The sequence below is a fragment of the Mirounga angustirostris genome, unplaced genomic scaffold (assembly GCF_029215605.1).
Source record: "Mirounga angustirostris isolate CCGP_5_RB_7025 unplaced genomic scaffold, mMirAng1.0.hap1 SCAF_12, whole genome shotgun sequence".
In the NCBI taxonomy this organism is placed as follows: Eukaryota; Metazoa; Chordata; class Mammalia; order Carnivora; family Phocidae; genus Mirounga; species Mirounga angustirostris.
The window spans coordinates 71,012,632-71,037,405 of record NW_026991720.1 but is presented as its reverse complement, the minus strand read 5'-3'; the positions used below and the strand labels follow the sequence as shown (position 1 = coordinate 71,037,405).

Genomic DNA, 24,774 nt, shown 5'->3' with positions numbered 1-24,774 from the left:
CCAAAAGTGGTGTAAATGGGCAGGGAAGTATAATCTTTCAATAGGGAGGGCAGTGAATAGTTGGGGACAGTAATACAAATATCACTGTATCCTTTTGCATTTTTGTTCTTACCAGTATTTAAAAGTTCTTTATACATTCCGGATACTAAACTTGTGAGTTTAGCTTTTACGCTTAGGTCTGGGATCCAGGCTTGAATTAAGTTTGCGTATGTTCTGAGGTAAAGGCCAAGGTTCAGTTTTTTCCATATGGCTACCCATTCATTCCAGTGTCATTTGATGAAAGGACTTAACTTTCTCCCATTGGATTGCCTTGGCACCTTTGTTGAAAGTCGTAGTGCTATTTAAGTGTAAGTTGATTTCTGAGCACTTTATTCTTTTACATTAATCTATTTGTTGAACCTTATGCCAGTACCACACCATCTAAAGTAAGTCTTGAAATCAGGTGATAAATTTTCTGATCTGTTTCATTTTTCAAGATTGCTTAGAATATTCTGGGATTTTGCACTTCTATATCCAGTCTTCTAGTCTATGAACATGGTTTCTCTCTCCATATTTTTAGGGCTTTAATCCCACCAATACTTGTTTCAGCATAGAAGTCTTTCACATCTTGTGTTAAATTTGTTCTTAAATACATTTTTTACACTAAATGTAAATAAAATTTAAAATCCTTTTTTTCTAGTTGCTTGCTGCTACAATTTGTTTTTTTTTTCTTTTGAAGTTTAATATTTGCGATTTTTATTTTGTAGGAAGTAAATTACTAAGATTGTGTCAAGGTGAAAAAATGTGACCATCATATTTACCAAATAATCACCTCTATTTGGTACATTTCTTTTTCTCCCTCTCCTCATGGCACTAAATAATTAATTAATTTAACATTAACATTGTATATGTTTAAGGTATACAGCATCTTTTTATTTTTAAGATTTTATTTATTTATTTGAGAGAGGAGAGCAGGGGGAGGAGCAGAGAGAGAGGGACAAGCAGACTCCATGTTGAATGTGGAGCCTGATGCAGGGTCAGTCCCCCGATTCTGAGATCGTGACCTGAGCTGAAACCAAGAGTCGGACGCTTAACCAACTGAGCCACCCAGGTGCCCCAACAGCATGTTACTTTGATACATTTATATATTGTAATATGATTGCCAATATAGTGATGTTTATCATATAATTACAGTATAATTATTATTGTCTGTATTCATTATATTGTGCCTTAGATCTCTGTGGCTTATAGATTCCTCATTACAGGTTTGTACCCTTAAGTACCATAACTCTTATCCCCCACCCCTGTAACCACTATTTTATACTCTTTTTTTAATAGGTCCGTTTTTGGGGATTCCATGTATAAGTGATATCATACAGTTCTTGTTTTTTTCTGTCTGACTTACCTCTCTTTGGATAATGTGCTCAAGATCCATCCATGGTGTTGCATATGGGAGGATATCTTTTCTCATGGCTGAGTAATATTCCATTATGTATATATAACACATCTTTTTTTATCCATTTTTCCATTGATGGGCATTTAGGTTGTTTCCATATCTTGGCTATTGTGAATAATGCTGTGGTAAAAATAGAAGTGCATATACCTTATAAAAATCCTATTTTCATTTCCTTTGGTAGTATATACCCACTAGGGGAATTGCTGGTTGTTCTTTTTGTGTAAGTATGTGCACTTTTCTTTAAAATTAACTAATTTTAATCAAACATTTTCAAATGAAGTAAAATATCTCTTGAGTATAGAAACTATATCACATAAACATACCAGTAGCAAACATGGGTTTGGATTGATAGTTCTATGAGTTCCCTCTATATTATAGAAATCTCATTTAATGTTACTCAGATTCCTTAACTTAGTCGATGTAAAAGACCTGTTTTAAATTTTGGTGTATGCCTGGCATGTATTTTTTTGTCTATTTATTTACCTTATTTTAATGCACATGTGTATTCAGGTTAGATTAAGTAACTAGTTTCTAGGACTATTTAAAGTGAATTGAAAGGAGGTAATGAACACACAATTGGAAATTGTTGCACAACTTGGGTTTGGACAGTCATTCGTCATTTGTCTAGTGGTCAGATTTTGAGCTCTTTCAACTGTCCTAAAGTTATGAACCAATAAGCAGAAAAGTTTTCTGGGAAAAAAAGCAGGCATGGGGAGTATGTATTTATTAAATGCCTTCTATATTAGACACTGTGCTAACTACTTACAGTTTTGTGGGGTTTTTTTGAAGATTTCATTTATTTATTTGACAGAGAAAGAGACAGCGAGAGAGGGAACACAAGCAGGGGGAGTGGGAGAGGGAGAAGCAGGCTTCCCACAGAGCAGGGAGCCCGATGCGGGGCTCAATCCCAGGACCCTGGGATCATGACCTGAGCTGAAGGCAGACACTTAACAACTGAGCCACCCAGGCGCCCCTAAGTACTTACAGTTTTATTTCTCACAACTCATGCCCATTATATGGTCAAGGAAACAAATGCAGAGAGATTAACATAAAGATTAGGATTCAAGTTGGTTTTTTTTTTTAAGATTTAACTTTCTTAGAGCTTTTTAGGTTCACAGCAAAATTGAAAGGAAGATACAGAGACTTCCCATATAGCATCTGGCCTCCTCCATCAACCTATAAGGCTTTCCCCATTATCAGCATTGTGTATTTGTTACAGTTCATGAATCTACATTAAAATGTAATAATCACTCAGTGTCCATAGTTACCTTAGGGTTTACTCTTGGTGTTGTGCATTTTATGGATTTGGATAAATGTATAATGATATGTACCCATCATTATTATATGCAGAGTATTTTCAGTGCCTTAAAAATCCTCTGTGGTCCACCTATTCATCCCTCTCTTGCACTCAATCCCTAGCAACCACTCATCTTTTTCTCTGTAAGTTTGCGTTTTCCGGAATGTTACATAGTTGAAATTGTACAGTCTGTAGCCTTTTCAGATTGGCTCTTTCACTTAATAATGTGCACTTAAGGTTCCTCCATGTGTTTTCATGGTTTAATAGATCATTTCTTTTTAGTGCTGAATAATACTCCGTTGTCCGGAATAGCACAGTTTATTTATCCATTCATCTGTTGAAGGGCATCTTGTTTGCTCCTAGGTTTTGGCAATTATGAGTAAAGCTGCTATAAACATCTGTGTACAGGTTTTTGTATGGGCATAAGTTTTCAGATCCTTGGGGTAGACACCAAGGATTGTGATTACCAGATCATATCCTAAATGTATGTTTAGTTTTGTAAGAAGCCACCAAACTGTCTTGCAGAATGACTGTATCATTTTGCGTTCCTACAAGCAATGAATGAAATTCGTCTTGTTGCATATCCTTGCCAGCATTTGGTATTGTCCATGTTCCAGATTTTGGCCGTTCTAATAGATACATAGTGGTAATTAGAGTTATTTTAATTTGCATTTCTCTCATGACATGATTTGGGTTATCTTCTAATGTGCTTATTTGCCATCTATATATCTTTTTTGGTAAGGTGGCTCTTAAGATCTTTAGCCTATTTTTTTAAATCAGAAATTTTTTTTTGTTGAGTTTTAAGAGTTCTTTGTATGTTTTGGATAACAGTCCTCTATTAGATATGTCTTTTGCAAATATTTTCTCTTAGTCTATAGCCTGTCTTCTCATTCTCTTGACTTTGTCTTTCACAGAAGAGAAGGTTTTTATTTTAATGAAGTCTAGCTAATCCATTATTTCTTTCATAGATTGTACCTTTGGAGTCATATCTAAAAAATCATCATTGTGGGGCACCTGGGTAGCTCAGTCAGTTAAGTGTCTTACTTTGGCTCAGGTCATTATCTCAGCATCCTGGGATCTAGCCCAGCATCCAACTCTGCGCTCAGTGGGGTGTCTGCTTCTCCGTTACCCTTTCTCTCTCCTTCTGCCCCTCCCCCTGCTCATGCTCTCTCTCTCTCTACCCCCTCTCTCTCATATAAATAAATAAAATCTTTTTAAAAAATAAATATAAGTGGCGCCTGGGTGGCTCAGTCGTTAAGTGTCTGCCTTCAGCTCAGGTCATGATCCCAGGGTCCTGGGATCGAGCCTCACATCGGGCTCCCTGCTCAGCGGGAAGCCTGCTTCTCCCTCTACCAGTCCCCCTGCTTGTGTTCCCTCTCTCGCTATGTCTGTCTGTCAAATAAATAAATAAAATCTTTTTTTAAAAAAAGAAAAAAATATATATATATAAAATAAAAAATCATCACTATAGTTCATCTAGGTTTTCTCCTATATTAAGTTCTGGGAGTTTTATAATTTTGAGTTTTACATTTAAAATCAATGATCCATTTTGAGTTAATTTTTGTGACGGGTGTAAGGTCTTTGTCTAGATTCATTTTTTTGCATATGGATGTCCAGTAGTTCCAGCACCGTTTGTTGAAGAGACTGTCTTTGCTCCATTGTATTGTCTTTATTTGTCAAAGATCATTTGACTATACTTACGTGGGTCTGTTTGGAGTTCTATTCTGTTCTGCTGATCTATTTGTCTCTTCTTTCACCAATACCACAGTTTTGGTTTTTTGTTTTTTTAAGATTTTATTTATTTATTTGACAGAGAGAGCTCACAAGCGGTGGCGGGAGTGGGGGTGGGGAGGCAGAGGGAGAGGGAGAAGCAGGCTTCCGGCTGAGCCGGGAGCCCGATGCAGGGCTCAATCCCAGGATCCTGGGATCATGACCTGAGCCGAAGGCAGACACTTAACAACTGAGCCACCCAGGCACCCCAATACCACACTGTTTTGATTACTGTAGCTTCATAGTAAATCTTGAAGTCGGGTAGCACCAGTCCTCCAACTTTTCCTCTCCTTCAGTATTGTGTTGCCTACTCTGGTCTTTTGCCTCTCCATATAAACTTTAGAATCATTTTGTCAACATCCACGGAATAACTTGCTGGCATTTTGATTGGGACTGAATTGAATCTTATAGGTCAAGTTGGGAAGAACCTACATCTTGACAATATTGAGTCTTCCTGTTTATGAATATGAAATATCTCATTGTTTTTCATTTTTTTCTTTGATTTCATTCATCAGTTTTGTAGTTTTCCTCATATAGATCTTGTCTATATTTTGTTAGATTTATACCTAAATATTTCATATTTTTGGGTGGTTCTATAAATAGCATTTTTTATTTTAAATTTTACTTGTTCATTGCTGGTATATAGGAAAGTAATGGACTTTTTTTTTTTTTTTTTTTTTTTGAGAGAGAGATTGCATGCACGCATATGGGAGAGGGACAGAGAGAATCTTAAACAGGTTCCATGCTCAGCATGGAGCTCAATACAGGGCTTAGTCTCATGACCCTGAGATCATGATCTTAGCTGAAATCAAGAGTTGGATGCTCAATCTACTGAGCCCCGCCAGCACCCTAGCAGTTGACTTTTGCATATTAACCTTGTATCCTGCAACATTGCTATAATTGCTTATTGGTTCCAGTAGTTTTTTGTCCATTTTTTTGGTTTTCTGCATAAATGATCATGTCATCTGTGAACGAAGATAATTTTCTTTCTTCACAATCTATATACTGTTGATTTCCTTATCTTGTCTTATTTGCATTAGCTAGAACCTCCAGTTTGATATTGAAAAGTACCTGTTCTTAGTGAGAAAGTTTCAAGTATCTCACCATTAGGTATGATTTTAGTTGTAGGTTTTTGTAGATGTTCTTTATCAAGCTGAGACAGTTCCCCTCTATTCCTAGTTTATTAAATAGAATTTTTATCATGAACGAGTGTTGGGTTTTGTCACATGCTTTTTCTTCATCTCTTGATATGATGTGTGATTTTTTTTTAGTCTGTTTCTGTGATGGATTACATTAGTTGATTTTCAAATGTTGAAACATTTTAAAAGCTTTTTTAATATAAGTGTGTCCAGTCTCTAAGACAGCATATAGGTTTGGTGATATGCTAGGGGGACTCACAAGACTAAGCTGTACTCACAGCTAAGACTTATTATAGCAAAAAGATTCAAAGCAAAATCAGCAAAGGGAAAGATGCATGGGGCAAGCTTCCAAGAGTCCTCTCCTTATGGAGTCAAACAGGATGCACCTAATTCCTCCAAGATCAAATTGTGACATGTGTGAAATGTTGCCTACTAAGAAAGTTCACTAGAGGGGCGCCTGGGTGGCTCAGTTGTTAAGCGTCTGCCTTCAGCTCAGGTCATGATCCCAGGGTCCTGGGATCGAGCCCCACATCGAGCTCCCTGCTCCGCGGGAAGCCTGCTTCTCCCTCTCCCACTCCCCCTGCTTGTGTTCCCTCTCTCGCTGTGTCTCTCTCTGTCAAATAAATAAATAAAATCTTAAAAAAAAAAAAAAAAGAAAGTTCACTAGAGACTCAGTGCCCAAGCTTTTACTGAAGGCTGGTCGCATTGGTACCTTTTGCCTAGCATATACCAAAATTCCAGACTCCCAGAAGAAAAGGAAGTGTTAAGCATATACTAGTGTTTTTAGAAACAATTTAGGTACACTGAACCACTCCTATCAGTTAAGGAATGGTGTGAAAGCTCATTAAATCTAAGTTTCAAGACACCTGTCAAGGGCTCTTCCTTGCAAGCAGGCCTTTATAAGGATAGCGGTCTCAAGCCTGTTATGTTAACTTTTTCTACACAGTCCATGCCTTTGGCACTTGGTCAAGGCATCTTTATACCTATGCTTTTAAGATGTTCAGAATTTAGACTGAACCTCTAATTGGTAAATTTAATTAACCAGAAAAGTCTGTCTCAGAAAGCTAGGTGGCTTCTCCTTAAGTTTTTGTATTTAAGTTTCTTTTTTATCTAGCCCAAGGCATCAATTAAGACACAGCACAAATCTGATAAGTTGAAGTGACCTAAATGCCTTTTAGGGCTGAAGCAATGTCCTCAATAGTCAGCATACACACAAAGAAGTGCAATTCTAGAGGCCATATGTAATACCCCTAGAAACAAAGAATTCACAGTTGTTAGGATAGTCCCAACAGGACATTTTTAGGCAGTACAGGGCCCCTAATGTGACCGCCTACTCTCTGGTCTTTCACCCTAAGGTTCTCCATCCAGTCCAGTTAATTCAGTCCATTATTTGGTCTCAGGACTGCCTGAAGGCAGACAGTTCCAAACAGATTTGCTTGACCATGACATCAGTTTATCTGCCTGGTTAAGTATGGACCACATCTAGAGGTATTCTACATGGAAAGTACAAGAAATAGGGTACCCTTTGCTTTCTTGTCAGGACTGTCGGGTGTGATCATAGCTCAGCAGTCAGTTTGAATTGAGTATGCTCATAGCCTTTTGGAAAGGCAGCCTCCTTCAGAAAGAGGAGAACACCTCCAAGTATAGTTCCCAGAGACAAAGATCATGATACTCTTTCCCAGACCTCCCCAGGTGCCAGATTTTTGTTTTGTCTCTTTCATTACAAAATCAGTGTGTCTCATTTAACAGTCATAAGTTTACATTTTTTTCAATCATTCCCTGTTCTCACCCAGTCTTTTATCCACAAGGATTGGCTACAAGGACAAAAGCATTTTTATATAATTTGACCAGAAAGACATATTATTATGTTCAGGAATTGGTCAGGATTTAAATCCGGACTTTTCAGAATTTTTCAAAATGGGATAACTTTCCCTCTCTTTTTGTCCTGGCTAATTAACTAGTTAGCAGCCTAGAAAAGATCAATCCCTTTTTCTGGACAGCTGTATTTAATAATCAGAGTGCCTCATTGGGGCGTGTCTACCAGGAGAAAGGTGATGGAATTAGAGTCAGACTCTTAGTCCATTGTCGTAAATTATAACTAATTTGGAGGCCTGAACACAAGTCACCAACAGTGGGCCATCCTCCAGAGGAAGTCCAGAATCCATTCTGTCAGTACTGAGTGGTGGGGTCACACTCTTTGTGATGTGCTCTCCTCCAGCTTGCAGCTTTTGGCAGGAATCACAAGTTAGGAATGCAATTAGCCTCTCTGCATCAGGAATATAGACCCGATTAGTAGCCTAATTTTAGATGGTCCCATCAGAGAATAAGACGTTTATTGTGGGCATGTGGATGTGACCCAGACAATCCAGCTGGCATCCATTGATGTTTTCATAGTTTAGGGCCCCACAGAGGAGTGTCCTAAATCTACAGCACTCCCAGAGTCTGAGTTCTGTTCATTGAGCCTCTGCTTGCTTTCAGTTTGGTGGAGCTTGTGCTGAGGCTAAAACAGCCTATATCAGACAGCTTCAGGTTTTACTAGGGTCAGGCTCAGGCAATTAGGGCCTGTAAATTCAGAATTCCAAAAAAGCTAGTAGCTAGTCTTTTGCAAAGGAATGACTCTACAAGGCCCAACAGCTATGCTCCAAATCCAAGCAACAAGCAAGGCTTTCTTTTTTTTTTTTTTTTTTTAAAGATTTTATTTATTTGATAGAGAGAGAGAGAGCACACGTAGGCAGAGTGGTAGGCAGAGGGAGAGGGAGAAGCAGGCTCCCTGCTGAGCAGGGAGCCCGATGCTGGACTCGATCCCAGGACCCTGGGATCATGACCTGAGCCGAAGGCAGACGCTTAATGACTGAGCCACCCAAGCGTCCCAAGCAAGGCTTTCTTATTAGCCTTTTTATCTTATCAATCTTAGAGTCCAAATTGACCCACTAAAAAATATGTACATCAGTCTGAAAAATCATCAGCCTCTAATGATCAGAAATTTTATTTCATAAGAGCTCATTAGTAAGTAAAAACTGCCTTTTAAAACTCCAAAATTGTACCTACATCTAGAGATTTCTTCTTTTATGTTGTCTTCTTTTCTGCAGAGCTTCGAATAGGCAAAATCATTAGTTATGGAGATTTAGTCTGTTCCTAATATTCAAAGAGTTTAAATTTGATCTGCTCAGCAGCAGCAAAAAAGCAAGGAAATTTTGTTCCATTACCATTTTTTCTTTGCAGCTTTTCCCGATTGGGATGATCTCTCTAGCGTATGTGAAATTACAAGCATATAACATATACATCAGTGTTATCATACATCCATATAGATATAATACCCACAAAATACAAAGGTATTTTGTAAAAATTTACCTGTTGTCTCATTGTTAATTTATTTAAATATTCCTAGAAGGAAATTTAGCATTTACATAGTTAACATTATAGGGGTGTGTGTGTTGGGCTAGGGGTACATCTGGGAATGTAGGGGTACATCTGGGAATGCCAGAGGATTTGGTTGCTGCAGCAGCAGCTAGGTTAAAGAAACTCTTGGAAAGCGGCCCCCTACCCCTACCCCATTTTCCCCCTCTAGGTTTATCTAAAGCTTTGCTCCAGTCCTGGGAGCTGATGTAACCTTTTTTCCTCTCATTTGTAGGAGAGAACGCTACAAATTTTAACATTTTTAAGCTATCCAAAGCTCACCTTTGGGAATATTTTGGGGCCCTTTATCCTCCAACCTGCAGGAAAGAACAAAAAAGATATCTCAAAAAAAAAAGAAAGAACTAGTGTTGTCAAAGATGTGGATAAAAAGGAACCCTCATACACTGGTGGGAATGTAAATTAATGCAACCACTGTGGAAAACAGTATGGCGGTTCCTCAAAAAATTAAAAATAGAGATACCATATGATCCAGTAATTGCCCTACTGGGTATTTACCCAAAGAAAACAAAAGCACTAATTCAAAAAGATATATGCACCCCTATGTTTATTGCAGCATTATTTACAATAGGCAATAGATATAGAAACAGCCTAAGTGTCCATTGATAGACAAATGGATAAAGAGGATGTGATCTCTCTCCCACTCTCTCTCTCTCTCTCTTTCTCACATACACACACACACACACACACACAGAGGAATATTACTCAGCCGTAAAGAAGAATTAAATCTTGCCATTTGCAACAACATGGATGGACCTAGAGGGTATTATGCTAAGTGAAAGACAATACCATATGATTTCACTTGTAATGTGGAATCTAAAAAACAGAAAACAGAAACATCTTAAATACAGAGAATAAAGTGGTGGTTGCCAGAGGAAAGGGGGTGGGAAGGATAGGCGGAGTATTAAAAGTGGAGTATTAAGAGGTACAAACTTGTAGTTATAAAACAAATAAGTCATAGGAATAAAAAGCACAACACAGGGAATTATAGTCACTAATATGGTAATAACTTGTATGGTGACAGATGGTAACTACACTTAACGATGAGCAAGCTTAATGTATAGAATTGTCAAATCACTGTCATGTATCTGAAATTAAAATAACATTGTGTGTCAACTATACCTCAATTAAAATTTTTTAATTAATTTTTTTAAAAAAGGTATTACCTGGGATGTACTCCTCTTCTTCCCTTTCCGTGCCCACCCCTGGTCCCCACCCTTTTTTAGCCAATATAGCCAAAAGCACCCAGAAGATCAGTGAGCCAACTTTCATGGGGATGAGTCTATAATTTTCACATTTCTTAGGCAACCTTTATCTCTCACAGTGCTGAATAATCAAGAGACGCCAAAGTTGCAGAAATTAAGCTATTTGCTGACAGCACTATAGCATTAGAGACTGAAATGTTAATTTTTCAGCACTGTGAAATTCTGAATTCAAAGTATGAAAAGTAGTGGTGAAGGGGAAGTTCGAATATAACACATTAACATTTTAAGTAGTTGGAAAGTCAAGTATATGAAAGCTGAATATTGCCTAAGAAAAATTTCAGCTATCTGAAAAATTTACTTGTGTGGAGAGTTCTGAGTTCTGTGATCATTACAGATAATTATGTTTTAATGGGAATAGAAAAGTAAAAGTAATGTTTTATAGACTGGTTATATCCCAAGTTTGGACAATTTTCTGCTTGACCTCATGCTGTTTTCAGTGTTCATTTGATGGTTTGGCAAAGAGAGGCAGTCAGGTGCTGCCCTTGGCAGCGATGTTCATTTCTGCCTTTTCTGACTGCAGCATCCTTTTCCACAGTGAAAGCTGTATGGACATAAAAGTTATCCAAGAGAGGCCAGAATATGTTGGATTATCTCCTTTTCCTTGGTTGCTGAGAAACCTCAGGCAGCCAAACTAACACATTGAGTTTTTTAGTACTGTCATGATAATACTTTTGCATTTATATAGCCATTGTATTTTGAATGCTGCCATAAGAAGATACTGTAGTAACACCAAAGTGCATTTTTAATTCAGGAATGCCTATTAATGAGAAGTTGCTTTCTTTGTTAAAAGATTTTTCTCAGCTCAGATCATTTTCATAACACTACTGTCTAATACTCATAAGTTTTCCTGTAAACTGGAGGTATTCATGAACTTCTGGGAAGCCACCAAAGGTAAAGCCACATTTGACTTTGACTTAACATGCAGTTAGGCAAGCTAACCCCAAAACTCTTAAACCAGACTTCATTTTTAACAACATTTTAAGACTAAGACCGCTTACTTCCTGCCAAAGATAGGGGTATGTGTGTATGCATGTTTACAGTAATTTCTAATGTGAGATTCTCTTTCCTGGCTTTGTACTCAATTCTATAACCCTTTCACTTAGTGTTTGTAAGTGCAGTTACATAGGAGAAACCTTTATTAATATTGGCACTGACTTACAAATATAATGAAAATGGAATTAACCTTGGTTCAGAGGAAATTGAAAAAACAGAGGTGTCTGTTGGCAAGTTTAAATTTATCAGGTGTCTGTTGGCAAGTTTAAAAACTGATAAAGTCTAGACTACCGGTTATGTATTATTCCTGATATAGAACATAGAGTTGGTGACATTTTTCTTAAGGTTTCATTGTTAAAAAGAATGAGTATTGAGTTCTTTAAAGGCAACAACTGAATCTTTATTAATGACTTACAGATCCTGATAGAGGAAGGGAGATAAAATTTATTGAGTACCGAGGGTCGTGGTATTGAGCCCCGAGTTGGGCTCTGTACTCAGCAGGGAGTCCACTTGAGATTCTCTCTCCCTCTCCCCCTTCCTCCCACTCTCTTTCTAAAATAAATCTTTTTTAAAAATCTGTTGAGTACCTACCATGTGACAGGCACTGTATTACATACTTTACCTAGATAATCATGACAATGCTGCAAGGCAGGTGACCTTATGCCTAAGACTTTAAGGGATTTGTGCTAGAACTAGGAAATAGTAAATATGGGATTCCAACCCAAATTGTTCTACTGTGCTGTACTCCTTCCATCAAATCAGGCGTTGACAAACTACAACCCATAGGCCAAACCTCCTTGCCTATTTTTATAAATGAAGTTTTATTGGAACCATTCTATGACATACTGCCTAGGGCTTTCAAGCTACAGCAGCAGAGTTGACTAGTTGCGACTGAGATCATATGATTCACAAAGCTTAAAATATCTACTGTCGGGCCCTTTACAGAAAAAGTTTGCTGTGGGTAGAAATATTAGGGAAACCAACTTTTGAACAGTAGGAAGGAGGAACTACCTGATCAAGTCTGCCAGCAAAGGTTAGAAAGCGTTCTTAGATGTGGTGCCATGTTAACATCCAATTTGATAAATATTTGTGCTGGGCACAGGTATAGGTCCTTAGCAATAAGGAGAAAGCAAACATATGGTTGAGGTCTTTGAAGCCCATAAGTGATTAAAGAGGAAAAACAGGTAAAGTAAGTAGACTACCGTGATGATCACTATGATGGAAGCCTATGGAGTAGACAGTTATTTCTGAGAGATCAAGGAAGGCTTCACAGAAGAGGTGATATTTGAGTTGGACCTCAAAGATGAGACATTTGACAACTGGGAAAGATAAGGTATTTGGCAGTTATGAAGGGGAATCTGTACCTTCCAAGCAAACAGACCAGTGAGGGCAAAGGCACAGAAGATTACCTGGTGTCCCCGAGAAGGATAAATAGTCCACTATAGCCAGAGTAGAGGATTTTTTGGAAAGGAGTATGGTCAGAATTGAAGTTATCAATGTAAATTGGGATTAAACTGTATAAGGACTGATATTCCAGGCTAAGGAAATATTGTGTATGTATTGTGTTTCACACATAGCATACAATGATTCTTGAATTCAGTGATATTTGTCTATTTGTGCATGTGTGTGGCTGTGGTTAGGATGTGTATGTTACATTTGGAGATGATTTTTAAAGGTCCATTAAGGCAAGGCAGTTATCAAAAATTGGAGCCAAAAGGGGCACCTGGCAGAGCATATGACTCTTGATACATGACTCTGATCTACAGGTCATAAGCTCGAGCCCCACGTTGGGCATAGAGATTACTTTAAAAAAGAAAGAAAGAAAGAAAGAAAGAAAGAAAGAAGGAAGGAAGGAAGGGAGGGAGGGAGGGAGGGAGGGAGGGAGGGAGGGAGGAAGGAAGGAAGGAAGGAAGGAAGGAGAGAGAGCCAAAAGAACTGTTTAGACCTCAGGCTCAGACTTGAACTTCTGAGATGTTCACCAATTCCACAAGCCCATAATTTAATCATAGCATACCAGAATTGAAAAGGGAGCTTAGGAACCATACATACATACATACACTCAATTATCCATTCAACAAATGCCTGATACTACTCTTGGGGCTGGATATGATAGTGAAGCAAATAAAGACTGCCTTCATGGAACTTGTTTTAGTGGAGAAGAGAGGAAATGAGTAAATCATTAGTTACTATATCATTACATATGTTTTATGAAGAAAAGATAAGCAGGGATAAGTATTAAAAAGTGGCCAAGGAAGGGCTCTCTGAGGAAGATCATTTCCGACTGTGAAAAGGCCCCAAGGCCAAAGCATGTTTGTAGAAAAACTAGAATGCAGACAGTATGCAACTAGAGCAACACCCTAAGGGGAAAAGAAGCAGGAGATAAGGGAAGAGAGGGGACAGATGAGGCCAGAACACACAGGGCCCTAAGGTCCATTTGGCTAGTGAGAAAATGAGACTGACTGATAGCCAGGACCACATAGCAAGTTAATAGCAAGGCCAGAATTGGTACCATCCTGGTTCATCCTCCTTTCCTTTGCTGCCCTCGTTGCTGGGGTCATTGAGAGATTATTTAAGGTATTATGTGTGTACACCTCAAGCATTCTGCAGAGAAGCTGTTCCTCAAAGGCCCATTATGAATGCTTTCTTCCTTTTTTCTAATTACCTAATAGCTAACATTTGTTGAGTGGGTTTCTGTGTGCCAGGTACTGTGCTAAGTGTCTTTTAAAATTACTTATTACTGTATGTGAATCTACAGTTATCTCAAAATAAAAAATTAAGAAACTAAAAAAGGAAACATTTGCTGACACCTGCACCACTCCATACATTGCTTAGAAGTACTGTGAACTGATTGTGCATTCAGTAATATAAATTTGAATCTTACTGAAGCATTAGACTTAGACAAGAACAATAAAATAGGTTCCCCATAACCTAATGAGGAAGACAGACAAACTATTGGCTGTCCTTTCTATGCCTGTGATTCCATGCATTCGTTAAAAATCAGTGCTTGTAAATCATTTCAGTTTTCTTGTGATAGCAAGCCTAAATTGCTTTTCTTTCTTTCTTTCCTTTTTTTTTTTTTTTTTTTTTAAGTAGGCTCCACATGTGGAGCCCAACAGGGAGCTTAAACTCACGACCCAAGATCAAGGCCTGAGCTAAGATCAAGAGTTGGACACTTAACCAACTGAACCACCCAGGCACCCCCTAAATTGCTTTTTTTTATTGTTTTGTTTATTGGTAAGTATAAGTTAACAAACATTTCAGTAGTATATTTATGACATTTAAACTGTATCCTTAGTTGTGTTAATTAATGATTGCATTCAGAGTTTTTTGTTTATAATAAAGTAATATAGCTTTCGTTTTTTAAAAAATTATTTTATTTATCTATTTGAGAGAGACACCGAGAGAGCACAAGCAGGGGGAAGGGGCAGAGGGAGGAGAAGCAGACTGCCCTCTCTGCGGGGAGCCTGATGCGGGACTCGATTCCAGGACCCTGAGATCATGACCTGAGCCAAAGTCAGAAACTCAACCCACTGAGCCACCCAGGCACCCCTAGCTTACATTTTAAAAATCTGTTACAGTAACAGAATTAAGATAAAGGGATTTATGTTGAGGGGTCAAGGGTGCATAGAAACCAGCTGCTACAGTGAGTCGTAACCTTACAGGCGGATGGAAGATTCCTTAGTAGATTCTCACTAGCTTGACATCATATTTCTAAAGGCCTTCTTTATCGTCATTTGGGCAATCATATTCAGCCTTTTTATCTCAAGTCATTTTTCCTAAGGAACTATGCCAGTTTCATGTTACTGCAATACTTTCTATTGTTATTGTTGCTAGTTGCTAAAATCTGCATGGATTTTTAAAAACGGCAGTTTGGCATTCCAGTTCTTAAAAGAATAAAACGTGAACATTAAGTCATGTTAAATTTTAATAAGTCATGTTTTCCTGGCATTATCTTTTGGGGCAACCTGTATCTCATTAAATGCCTATGATATTCTAACATCCATATGAAGTATGAAAGAGTACTAATTACATTTCATACAGGATTTCAGTGATCATCTTATGGTCAATTTCAGGATGGGCTTTTTAGGTTATCTAATGTGAAAGGCATTTACTTACAAGCCATTAAATCTTTTATGGTTAAATCTTGGGAGTATACGCTGATAGGATTTAAATGTAGTCCTTTCTATCTCTGATCTTATGAGTTTCATTAGTAAAAATTCAATACTACAAACATTCTTCATATAGAGAAATATAAGGTATTTCTTGTATGGGTGTACTTTATAGTCTTTAGTGGAATAGAGGATATGTTGTGTCAATTATTTCTTATGAGTTGTGGAACTTTATGTACATTATTACGTTTAATCTTTACAATGGCCCTCAGAAATGAGTATTATTTTCTTGACAAGAAAATGGATGTTGTCATTAACAGACTTGCCAAGATTCTAGGTCTTTCTAGCTTAAAAGCTCTTTCACTACACCCCATTGCATTTAATCGGTCTGTCAGAGCAAACAGGATATATATATAACACTAAATTACACTGGCCAAGTTTAAAGTCAAAATTATTATTATATTAATATCATATAATAATCCTATCATTTTCAGAAGTGCGAAATATCATTAAGAACTGTGATGATCTGAAATTAAGTTGAAAGCTGAAGCCAAACTTAGGACAGGAATCTAAGGGTCCTGTCCTACCTAGCTATTCAGCCTTATCTTAGCTTATTTCCTTATGCAAATCCCCAACTCATTGTTTTTGAAAACGATTTTATGGTACAGCCTTAGGTATGCACTTCCTGAGAATTTGACTATAATCTGTCATTTGTAGGAAGCCATTGAAGATTTTACAGAAAGTAAATCCAAAAGACTACCACTACCCCTTCACCTGCATACTTCTATGATCACATCCTTAAACCCTGTTATCACTGAAGCTAACTCTACACCTTAGGCTCTAGAAGAGGGCAAGACAAGCCTTTTTCCTTATTCCTCTAAAAGAAATGTTTTAACATCAAGGAATTTTTAGAGATATAGTTGGGCCTCTAGGGTTTGTACGTTTTGGTACAAAGTGACAGGAATGTAATGCATTCAGACAGCTAGTCTTAACCTTTTTTCCCCTTTCTCTTTCTCTTCTCACCATCAGAGAAATCTAAGCTAGAGGGGCCAGTGGACCTTGTGATTTACACATGGCACAGCTAAATACTCTGGGTTAAGAGACTGGGTAGGGGTTAGACGTTTGGTACCAAAATTAGTAATAAATAGCATTGATTTTTCTTGGAGTGTCCTTTCTACTCATTTTCTAGTGGGGAATGGTTCTTCAAGGATTTGGGAATAAGACGTTGTCCTTATTTTATTCCTTTTGTTATTTTATTCTATTGGATAATTAATATCCGAGACTCTTCTGTTTCTACACTCTTTAAAGCTTTCTTTCAGGAAATAATATTCAAAATAGATCTATAATGCAAATACTTTTCATCACCTCAATTTGTACCATCCTGATCTATGAAACTAATTTGTTTGTTTTAAGATTTTATTTATTTATTTGCCAGAGAGAGAGCGAGCACAAGCAGGGGGAGTGGCAGGCAGAGGGAGAAGCAGGCTGCCCACTGAGCAAGGAGGCGGATGCGGGACTTGATCCCAGGACCCTGGGATCACTACCTGAGCCAAAGGCAGACGCTTAACTGACTGAGCCACCCAGGCATCCCGAAACTATAATTTGTTAACTGGATTACCCTAGCATCCTCCATATCATTCTCCCTATTTCTGTCTGTGCCTTCCTGTGGTCTATTCTCAACCCAGAAGCTAGGAGAATTTTTTTTTTTTCACCTTTTTATTTTAAAGTAATTTTAGACTTACAGAAAAGTTGCAAAAATAAGACAGAAAAGGGCGCCTGGGTGGCTCAGTTGGTTAAGCGTCCTACTTTAGATTTCGGCTCAGGTCATGATCTCAGGGTCCTGGGATCCAGCCCCATTATGGGCTCCCCACTCAGCAGGGAGTCTGCTTGTCTCCCTCTCCCTCTGCTTGGTCTGTGTCTCTCAAATAAATAAATCTTTAAAAAAAAAAAAAAGCAGGACCTAGACTTCCTGCCTACCCTTTACCCAGCTTGCCCTAATGTAAACATCTTGCATAACCATGCTACAGTTATCAAAACTAAGAGATTAACATTGGTACAATATTAACTAAATTATATACTTTATTTGGTTTTCACCAGTTTTCCGTTTATGACTTTGTTTTCTGTTCTAGAATTCAATCTCAGATCCCACATGGCATTTAGTTCTCACATTTCCTTAGTCTCCCCTAATCTGTGAACAGTTGTACAGTCCCTTCTTGTCTTTCATGGCCTTGACACTTTTGAAGAGTACTGGCCGGTTATTTTGTAGAATGTCGCTCAATTTGAGTTTATCTGATACTTGCACATATTTAGGTCAATGTTAAGCTTTTTTTTCACAAGAATACTACAGAAGTCATGTGCTTTTTTTTTAGTGTACTAAGAGAAAATGATTTATTGGTGATGTTAATCTTAATCACTTGGTTAAAGTGATATTTCCCATGTTTCTTCATTGTAAAATTGCCACTTTTCACTTTATGATTATTAAATATCTCCCCTGACATATTTATATACTCTGTACAAATAATCCTGTTTTTCCTTAAACTTTTGCTAACTAAAAAATCAATCTACCCAGTATAATAAAGCAAGAAAAAGAAAAGTCATGTAGATGTTAAAGGAGGAAATAGAACTGCCTCTATTCATAGAAGACATGAGCCTACTTTAGACAATCCCAAAATATCTACCAAAAAACTTCTAGAATAAGTGAATTTAGGAAATTCATAGTTTTTAAGGTCTAATCTGTGAATTCAGTTGTATTTTCTGTATACTAGCAATGAACAATAGGAACTTCAAAATTTTTTATAGTACTATTTATAATAGCACCCCCCAAAAATAAATACTTAGGTATATATCTAACAAAATATGTATGCCATTTGTGTGATGCAACCAACTTACAAAATACTGACTGAAAAATCAGTCAAAGTAGACATAAATAAATAGAAATACCATGTGCATGGATTGGGACAATCAATATTGTTAAGATGTCAGTTCTTCCAGTAACCAAGATAATAGAGTGTTGCTGAAAGAATAGACACACATAAAAACGAAAGAGTCCAGAATTGGATGCACATAAATATAGCAACTGTTCTTTTTTTTAATTGAGGTATTATTGATATACAGTATTCTATTAGTTTCACCAGTCTATTGTCTATATCTGTGAGCTTGGCGTTTTTGTTTGTTGGTTGATTTTTAAGATTTCACATGTAAGTGAGATCATACAATATCTTTCTCTGTCTGACTTATTAAACTGAGCATAATGCCTTCAAGGTCCAACCATTTGTCACAAATGGCAAGATTTCATTTTTTTTATATGGCTGACATATATATATGTGTATATGTATATATTCACATTTTCTTTATGTATTCATCCATTGGTGGACACTTAGGTTGTTTCCATATTTTGGTTATTGTAAATAGTGCTACATTGGGGTGCATGTATGTGTTCAAGTTAGTGCTTTTGTTTTCTTTTGGGTAAACACCTAGAATTGCTGGATCATATGGTAGTTCTATTTTTAATTTTTTGAGGAGCCCCCATAGTGGTTTCCCTAGTGGCTACATCAATTTGCATTCCCACCAGCAGTGTACAGGGGCTCCCTTTTCTTTACATCCTCACCAACACTTGTTATTTCTTGTCTTTTTCATAATAGCCATTCTAACAGATATGAGGTGATGTCTCTTTATGGCTTTATTTGCATTTCCCTGATGATTAGTGATGGTGACAATCTTTTCATGTACCTGTTGGCCTTATATCTGTATGTCTTTGGAAAAATGTCTGTCCAGATCCTCTATCCATCTTTTGACTGGATTGTTTTTTGTTATTGAATTGACTGAATTCTTTATACATTTTGGATATTAGTTCCTTATCAGGTAAATGATTTGCAGATATTTTTTTCCATTATTTAGGTTGCCTTTTCATTTTGTTGATGGTTTCCTTTGCTGTATAGGAGCTGTTTACTTTGATATGATCCTACTTGTTTATTTTTGCTTTTGGTGTCTGTGCCAAAAAATCATCATTAAAAGTGATGTCAAGGAGCTTGCCCCCTGTTTTCTTCGAGGAGTTTTACAGTTTTCAGGCTTTATGTTCATGTCTGTAATCCATTTTGAGTTAATTTTTTGTGTATAGTGTAAAATAGTGATCTAGTCTCATTCTTTGGCATGTGGTGGTCCAGTGTTCCCAAAACCACTTATTAAAGAGATTATATTTTCCCCATGGTATATTCTTGGAGTCTCTGTCATAAATTGATTGACCATATTTGCATGGTTTATTTCTGGGCTCTCTATTCCGTTCCATTGAGCTGTGTGTCTGGTTTTTTTTTTTTTTTTTTAAGATTTTATTTATTTATTTGACAGAGAGAGACACATTGAGAGAGGAGCACAGGCAGGGGGAGTGGAGGGGGGAGAGGCAGGCTTCCCGCCGAGCGGGGAGCCCGATGCGGGACTCGATCCCAGGACCCTGGGACCATGACCGGAGCTGAAGGCAGACGCTTAACGACTGAGCCACCCAGGCGCCCCTGTGTGTCTGTTTTTAACGCCAAGACCATACTGTTTTGATTATGTAGCTTTGTAATATAGTTTGAAATCAAGAAGTGTGATGCCTCCAGCTTTGTTCTTTTTTCTCAAGATGGTTTTGGCTATTTGGGGCCTTTTGTGGTTCCATACAAAGTTTAGGATTGTTCTATTTCTGTGAAAAATGCCATTGGAATTTTGATAGGAATTATACTGAATCTGTAGATTGCTTTAGGTAGTACAGATATTTTAACAATATTAATTCTTCTGATCCATGAGCATAGAATGTCTTTCCATTTCTTTGTGTCATCTTCAATTTCTTTCATCAGTGTCTTATAGTTTTCAGTGTATAGATCTTTCACCTCCTTGGTTAAATTTATTCCTAGGTATTTTATTCTTTTTGATGCAATTGTGAATGGAATTGTTTTCTTAATTTCTCTTCCTGATAGTTCATTATTAGTGTATAGAAACAGAACAGATTTTTATATATTGATTTTATATCCTGCTATTTTACTGAATTCATTTATTAGGATAGTTTTTGGCAGAGTCTTTAGGATTTCCTATATATAGTATCATATCATCTGCAAATAGTGACAGTTTTACTCCTTTGTTTTTAATTTATTTCTTTTTCTTGCCTAATTGCTTTGGCAAGGGCTTCCAAAACTATGTTGAATAAAAGTGGCCTAGAGTGGACATCCTTGTCTTATTCCTGAATCTAGAGGAAAAGCTTTTCAGCTTTTCATTACTGAGTATGATGTTAGCTGTAGACATTTCATATATGGCCTTGTGTTGAGGTATGTTCCCTCTGTACCCACTTTGTTGAGAGTTTCTATCATTAACAGATGTAGAATTTTATCAGATACTTTTTCTGCATCTATTGAGATGATCATATGATTTTTATCTTTCATTTTGTTAATGTGGTGTATCACTTTGATTGATTGGCAGATGTTGAACCACCATTGCATCTCTGGAGTAAATCCCACTTGATTGTGGTCTATATGATCCTTTTAATGTATTGTTGAATTCAGTTTGCTACTCATTTGGTTTTTGATAAAGGTACAAAGGCAATTGAATGGAGAAAGGACATTCTTTTTAATAAAGGGGGCTGGAACCATTGGATGTCTGTACATAAAACATAATGAACCTAAATTCATACCTCAATCTTTTATAGAAATTAATTCACAATGGATCATGGACTCAAATGTGAAACCTAAAACTAAAAAACTTCCAACAGAATATATAAGAGAAAATCCCTATGACCTGAGTTAGGCAGAGTTTTACATATGACTCCAAAAGCACTGTCCGTAAAAGGAAAAAAATGATAAATTTTACTTCATCAAAATTTAACACTTTTGGCCTGTGAACACTGTTAAGAGACTGAAAAGAGAAGCTACAGACTAGAAGAAATATTTGCAAATCACATTTCTAACAGAACGTTTTTTATAGAATATGTAAGGAACTCAAATTCAACAGTAATCCATCTTAAAAATTGTCAAAAGATCTAAACAGACATTTTAGATATAGAATCAAGATACATTCGTGGCAAATAAGCATATCAAGGCATGATTCATATCATTAACCATTAGGAAAATGGGTATTAAAACCATTATGTGGGGCGCCTGGGTGGCTCAGTTGGTTAAGCGACTGCCTTCGGCTCAGGTCATGATCCTCGAGTCCCTGGATCAAGTCCCGCATCGGGCTCCCTGCTCGGCAGGGAGCCTGCTTCTCCCTCTGACCCTCCCCCCTCTCATGTGCTCTCTCTCTTTCATTCTCTCGGTCTCAAATAAATAAATAAAATCTTAAAAACAAAAAAACCATTATGTGATACCATAATACATCCGTTACGGTGGCTACCAAAAGAGAAAAAAGGGAGGAAAAAAAAAAAACCAACTCCCAAAAAACTGATAATTCCAAATGCTGACTGAGATACAGAGCAGCTGTAACTCTCATACATGGCTGATAGGAATGAATTGGTACATCTGCTCTGGAGAACAGTTTAGTGGTTTCTTTCTTTTTTTTTTTTTTAAAGATTTCATTTATTTATTTGACAGAAAGAGACACAGCAAGAGAGGAAACACAAGCAGGGGGAATGGGAGAGGGAGAAGCAGACTTCCTGCTGAGCAGGGAGCCCGATGCGGGGCTCGATCCCAGGACCCTGGGACCATGACCTGAGCCGAAGGCAGACGTTTAACGACTGAGCCACCCAGGCGCCCCAGTTTAGTGGTTTCTTATGAAGTTAGACAAATGACTTACCACATATCCCAGCAATTCCATTCCTGGATATTTGCCCAAGAGAAATTAAAGCATACATTCACATAAAACTTGTACGTGAATATTATGATAGCTTTATTAACAGTTGTCAAAAACTGGAAACAACCAACATGTCCTTTAATATGTGGATAATCAGTGGTACATCCATGCAGTGGAATACTACTCAGCAATAAAAATGATTGAACTATTGATTCATGTATCAACATGGATAAACTATGAATGCAGTTTCTAAAAATGCTAAAGCCTGAGAAAAATGTAGCTCCAAACCTGTAATAACTCCTTGTTGCACACAGAACAAAATCAAAGCCTTACAGTGCTTATCTCTACTCCCACTAGAATATAAACTCCATAGGTGCAATGATATTTATGTTTGTTCATTTATATTTGTTGACTGAAGAAAGTAGATATTAATACTACTGGTTTGCAGATGAGGAAACATATCAAAAGTTAAGTTACTTCGTAATATAAAAACAGAATTTGAGCACAAGTCTTTCCAACTCCTACACTTTTCCTTGCCATCACACTGCTTACCAGTACCTTTGGCTTAGCATAGTTTCAAAACTAACCCATGGTCCTCAAGTCTGACCTCCATGTTACAGTCAACTGGGAGGTTTTTTAAATTCTCTTTCTGGCCTTTTGGTCCTTAGACCAGGTGAAATCACCTCTCCAGGTGATTCTGGTGCCTAGTGACAAATGAAAATAACTACAGATTAATAGTGCTTGTTGAATTAGTGAATGAACAGAGTTGATAGCTTAACATATGACTTGCCCACGTTTTTTGTCTGCTGTGTGTATTGACTTTTCCTGGCTTTTTTCTTCTGTCCTTATTTCTTGTTTATTTTTTAATTTTTACCTTACCCTTTGAAAATTCTCTTAGAGTCTGTTTTTAAACCATCCTCTCCTCTAAGTATTATTGTGATAATAATTAAACATTTCTGTGGATGTAGAGAGTTCTGGAATCTTCTTCCTTGAGGTACATCTCCCTGATTTCAACCTAGAGTGGAGTGGGCTTGGGACTTGACTGGTTGAATGAACTTTCTGCTTGTTTCTATTCTGGCTAAAGAGACCTTTAGTTGTAGAATTACAATTGTTATTCTTATCAGTAGTGCAGACAGTTGCAGAAGGATGAATTAGAAGTAGATGGTCAATGTGTGTAATGGGTTTTCTTCTAGGTAGGTGAAGAATGGGAACCAATTATTTCATTTAAGGCAACAACTTCAATCCATAATTATGACTTTAAAAATAATTTACTTCTGTGGAAACAGAGAAGCTAAGAGCAAGTTATTTCTGAAGAATTTTATATTCTATAAAAGATTTCTGGTAGTAGTTTATTAATTTAGGTGCACTTGAAGTTTTGTTGCAGATTATTAACCTGTGAAAAGGGAAGCTGAGAGACAATGATTTAAAGCAAGAGTTACAGAGCCCTTCACAATTAAAAGTTAATCAGAAATTAGGGAAAGCTTTCTAGAGTCCATTGATAAGATACATTTTTCTTACTTTTTTCATTAAGTGACTTATCAAGTGCTGTATTTTACCACTGAAAAATGATGAATTTTTGCCTAGATTTTCCTGTAAAACTTAAAAGCCCCAAATAAGGAATTATTTTCACCTCTTTGATAACCCTTCACCTGCCTCATGAAGAGAGAGATTTATCTTAAGTTGGGGAAATAATACTTAAGAATTTGATGCAAAGAGGGAACAGTCACTTCAGGTTATACTAGCTGTGGCTATGAATAAGTTAAAAGACACATCTGGCAAATTTCTAGATAAGACTTGTAAGAATAATCTGAGGGAATGGACCTGTGACTTTTAAATGATGCATTTCCTGCTAACTTTCAGGTTTTATTGAACTCAGATTTTAAAAATGAAACAGACTTGAGAACCACAAAAAGGTTTCTAGATGCCATTATGCTTTTTACCATGAGTGACAGTAATGATTAATGCACATTTAGAGTATTATTGATTTTTTAAAAAGATTTTATCTATTTGTGAGAGAGAGCACGTGCATGCGAGAGAGAGCACAAGCATCAGTCAGAGGGAGAAGGAGGCTCCCTGCTGAGCAGAGAGCCTGATGCAGGACTCCATCCAAGGATCTTGGGATCATGACCTGAGCCAAAGGCAGACACTTATCCGACTGAGCCACCCAGGTGCCCCAGAGTATTTTTTTTTTTTAAGTATCTTGTTATTTAAAATAAATACCCCAAGATAGCATTGATTTCTTAGATATTTCTTTTTTCACATCTTGGATAGAATTTACTTTTCTTATAGAACATTTGCTAAAGTATAATGTAAATCAAAGAAAATGTGGTGTTTATTAATCTATCCAAACTCCAAAAATGTTTATAATTTGAGCTACATTCTAACAGGGAAGAAAGATAAGACCAAACAACTATAAGTTTTCATATCCTGAGGAAAGACCTTTTAAAATCTACATGATATGTTTTATGTTTGGTTATAGATTGAAATATATAGTAAACTGAATGGAGTTCTCATTCAGAATAATAAGTCCTTAAAATAGTTAAAGCAGTACTACAGAACACAGATTATTTCACTGAGAATAAACACATGGCTCCTAGATCTG

The 24,774-nt window shown here is 37.1% G+C and overlaps 1 protein-coding gene across 8 annotated transcripts in view; it reads left to right on the top strand.

The window, feature by feature from the left end:
• Positions 1 to 24,774, top strand: part of ANKIB1 (ankyrin repeat and IBR domain containing 1) — a 146,424-nt gene that overhangs the window by 22,491 nt on the left and 99,159 nt on the right. Inside the window, exon 2 of one of the 8 annotated variants that reach the window (XM_064575287.1) lies at positions 14,407 to 14,547. The exons of 6 other annotated variants lie outside the window; for them this stretch is intronic. The gene's annotated coding sequence lies outside the window, so the exon portion shown is untranslated. Of the gene's footprint in view, positions 1 to 14,403; positions 14,548 to 24,774 lie in introns of all 8 variants that reach the window. One more of the 8 variants, XM_064575288.1, reaches the window with a different exon arrangement.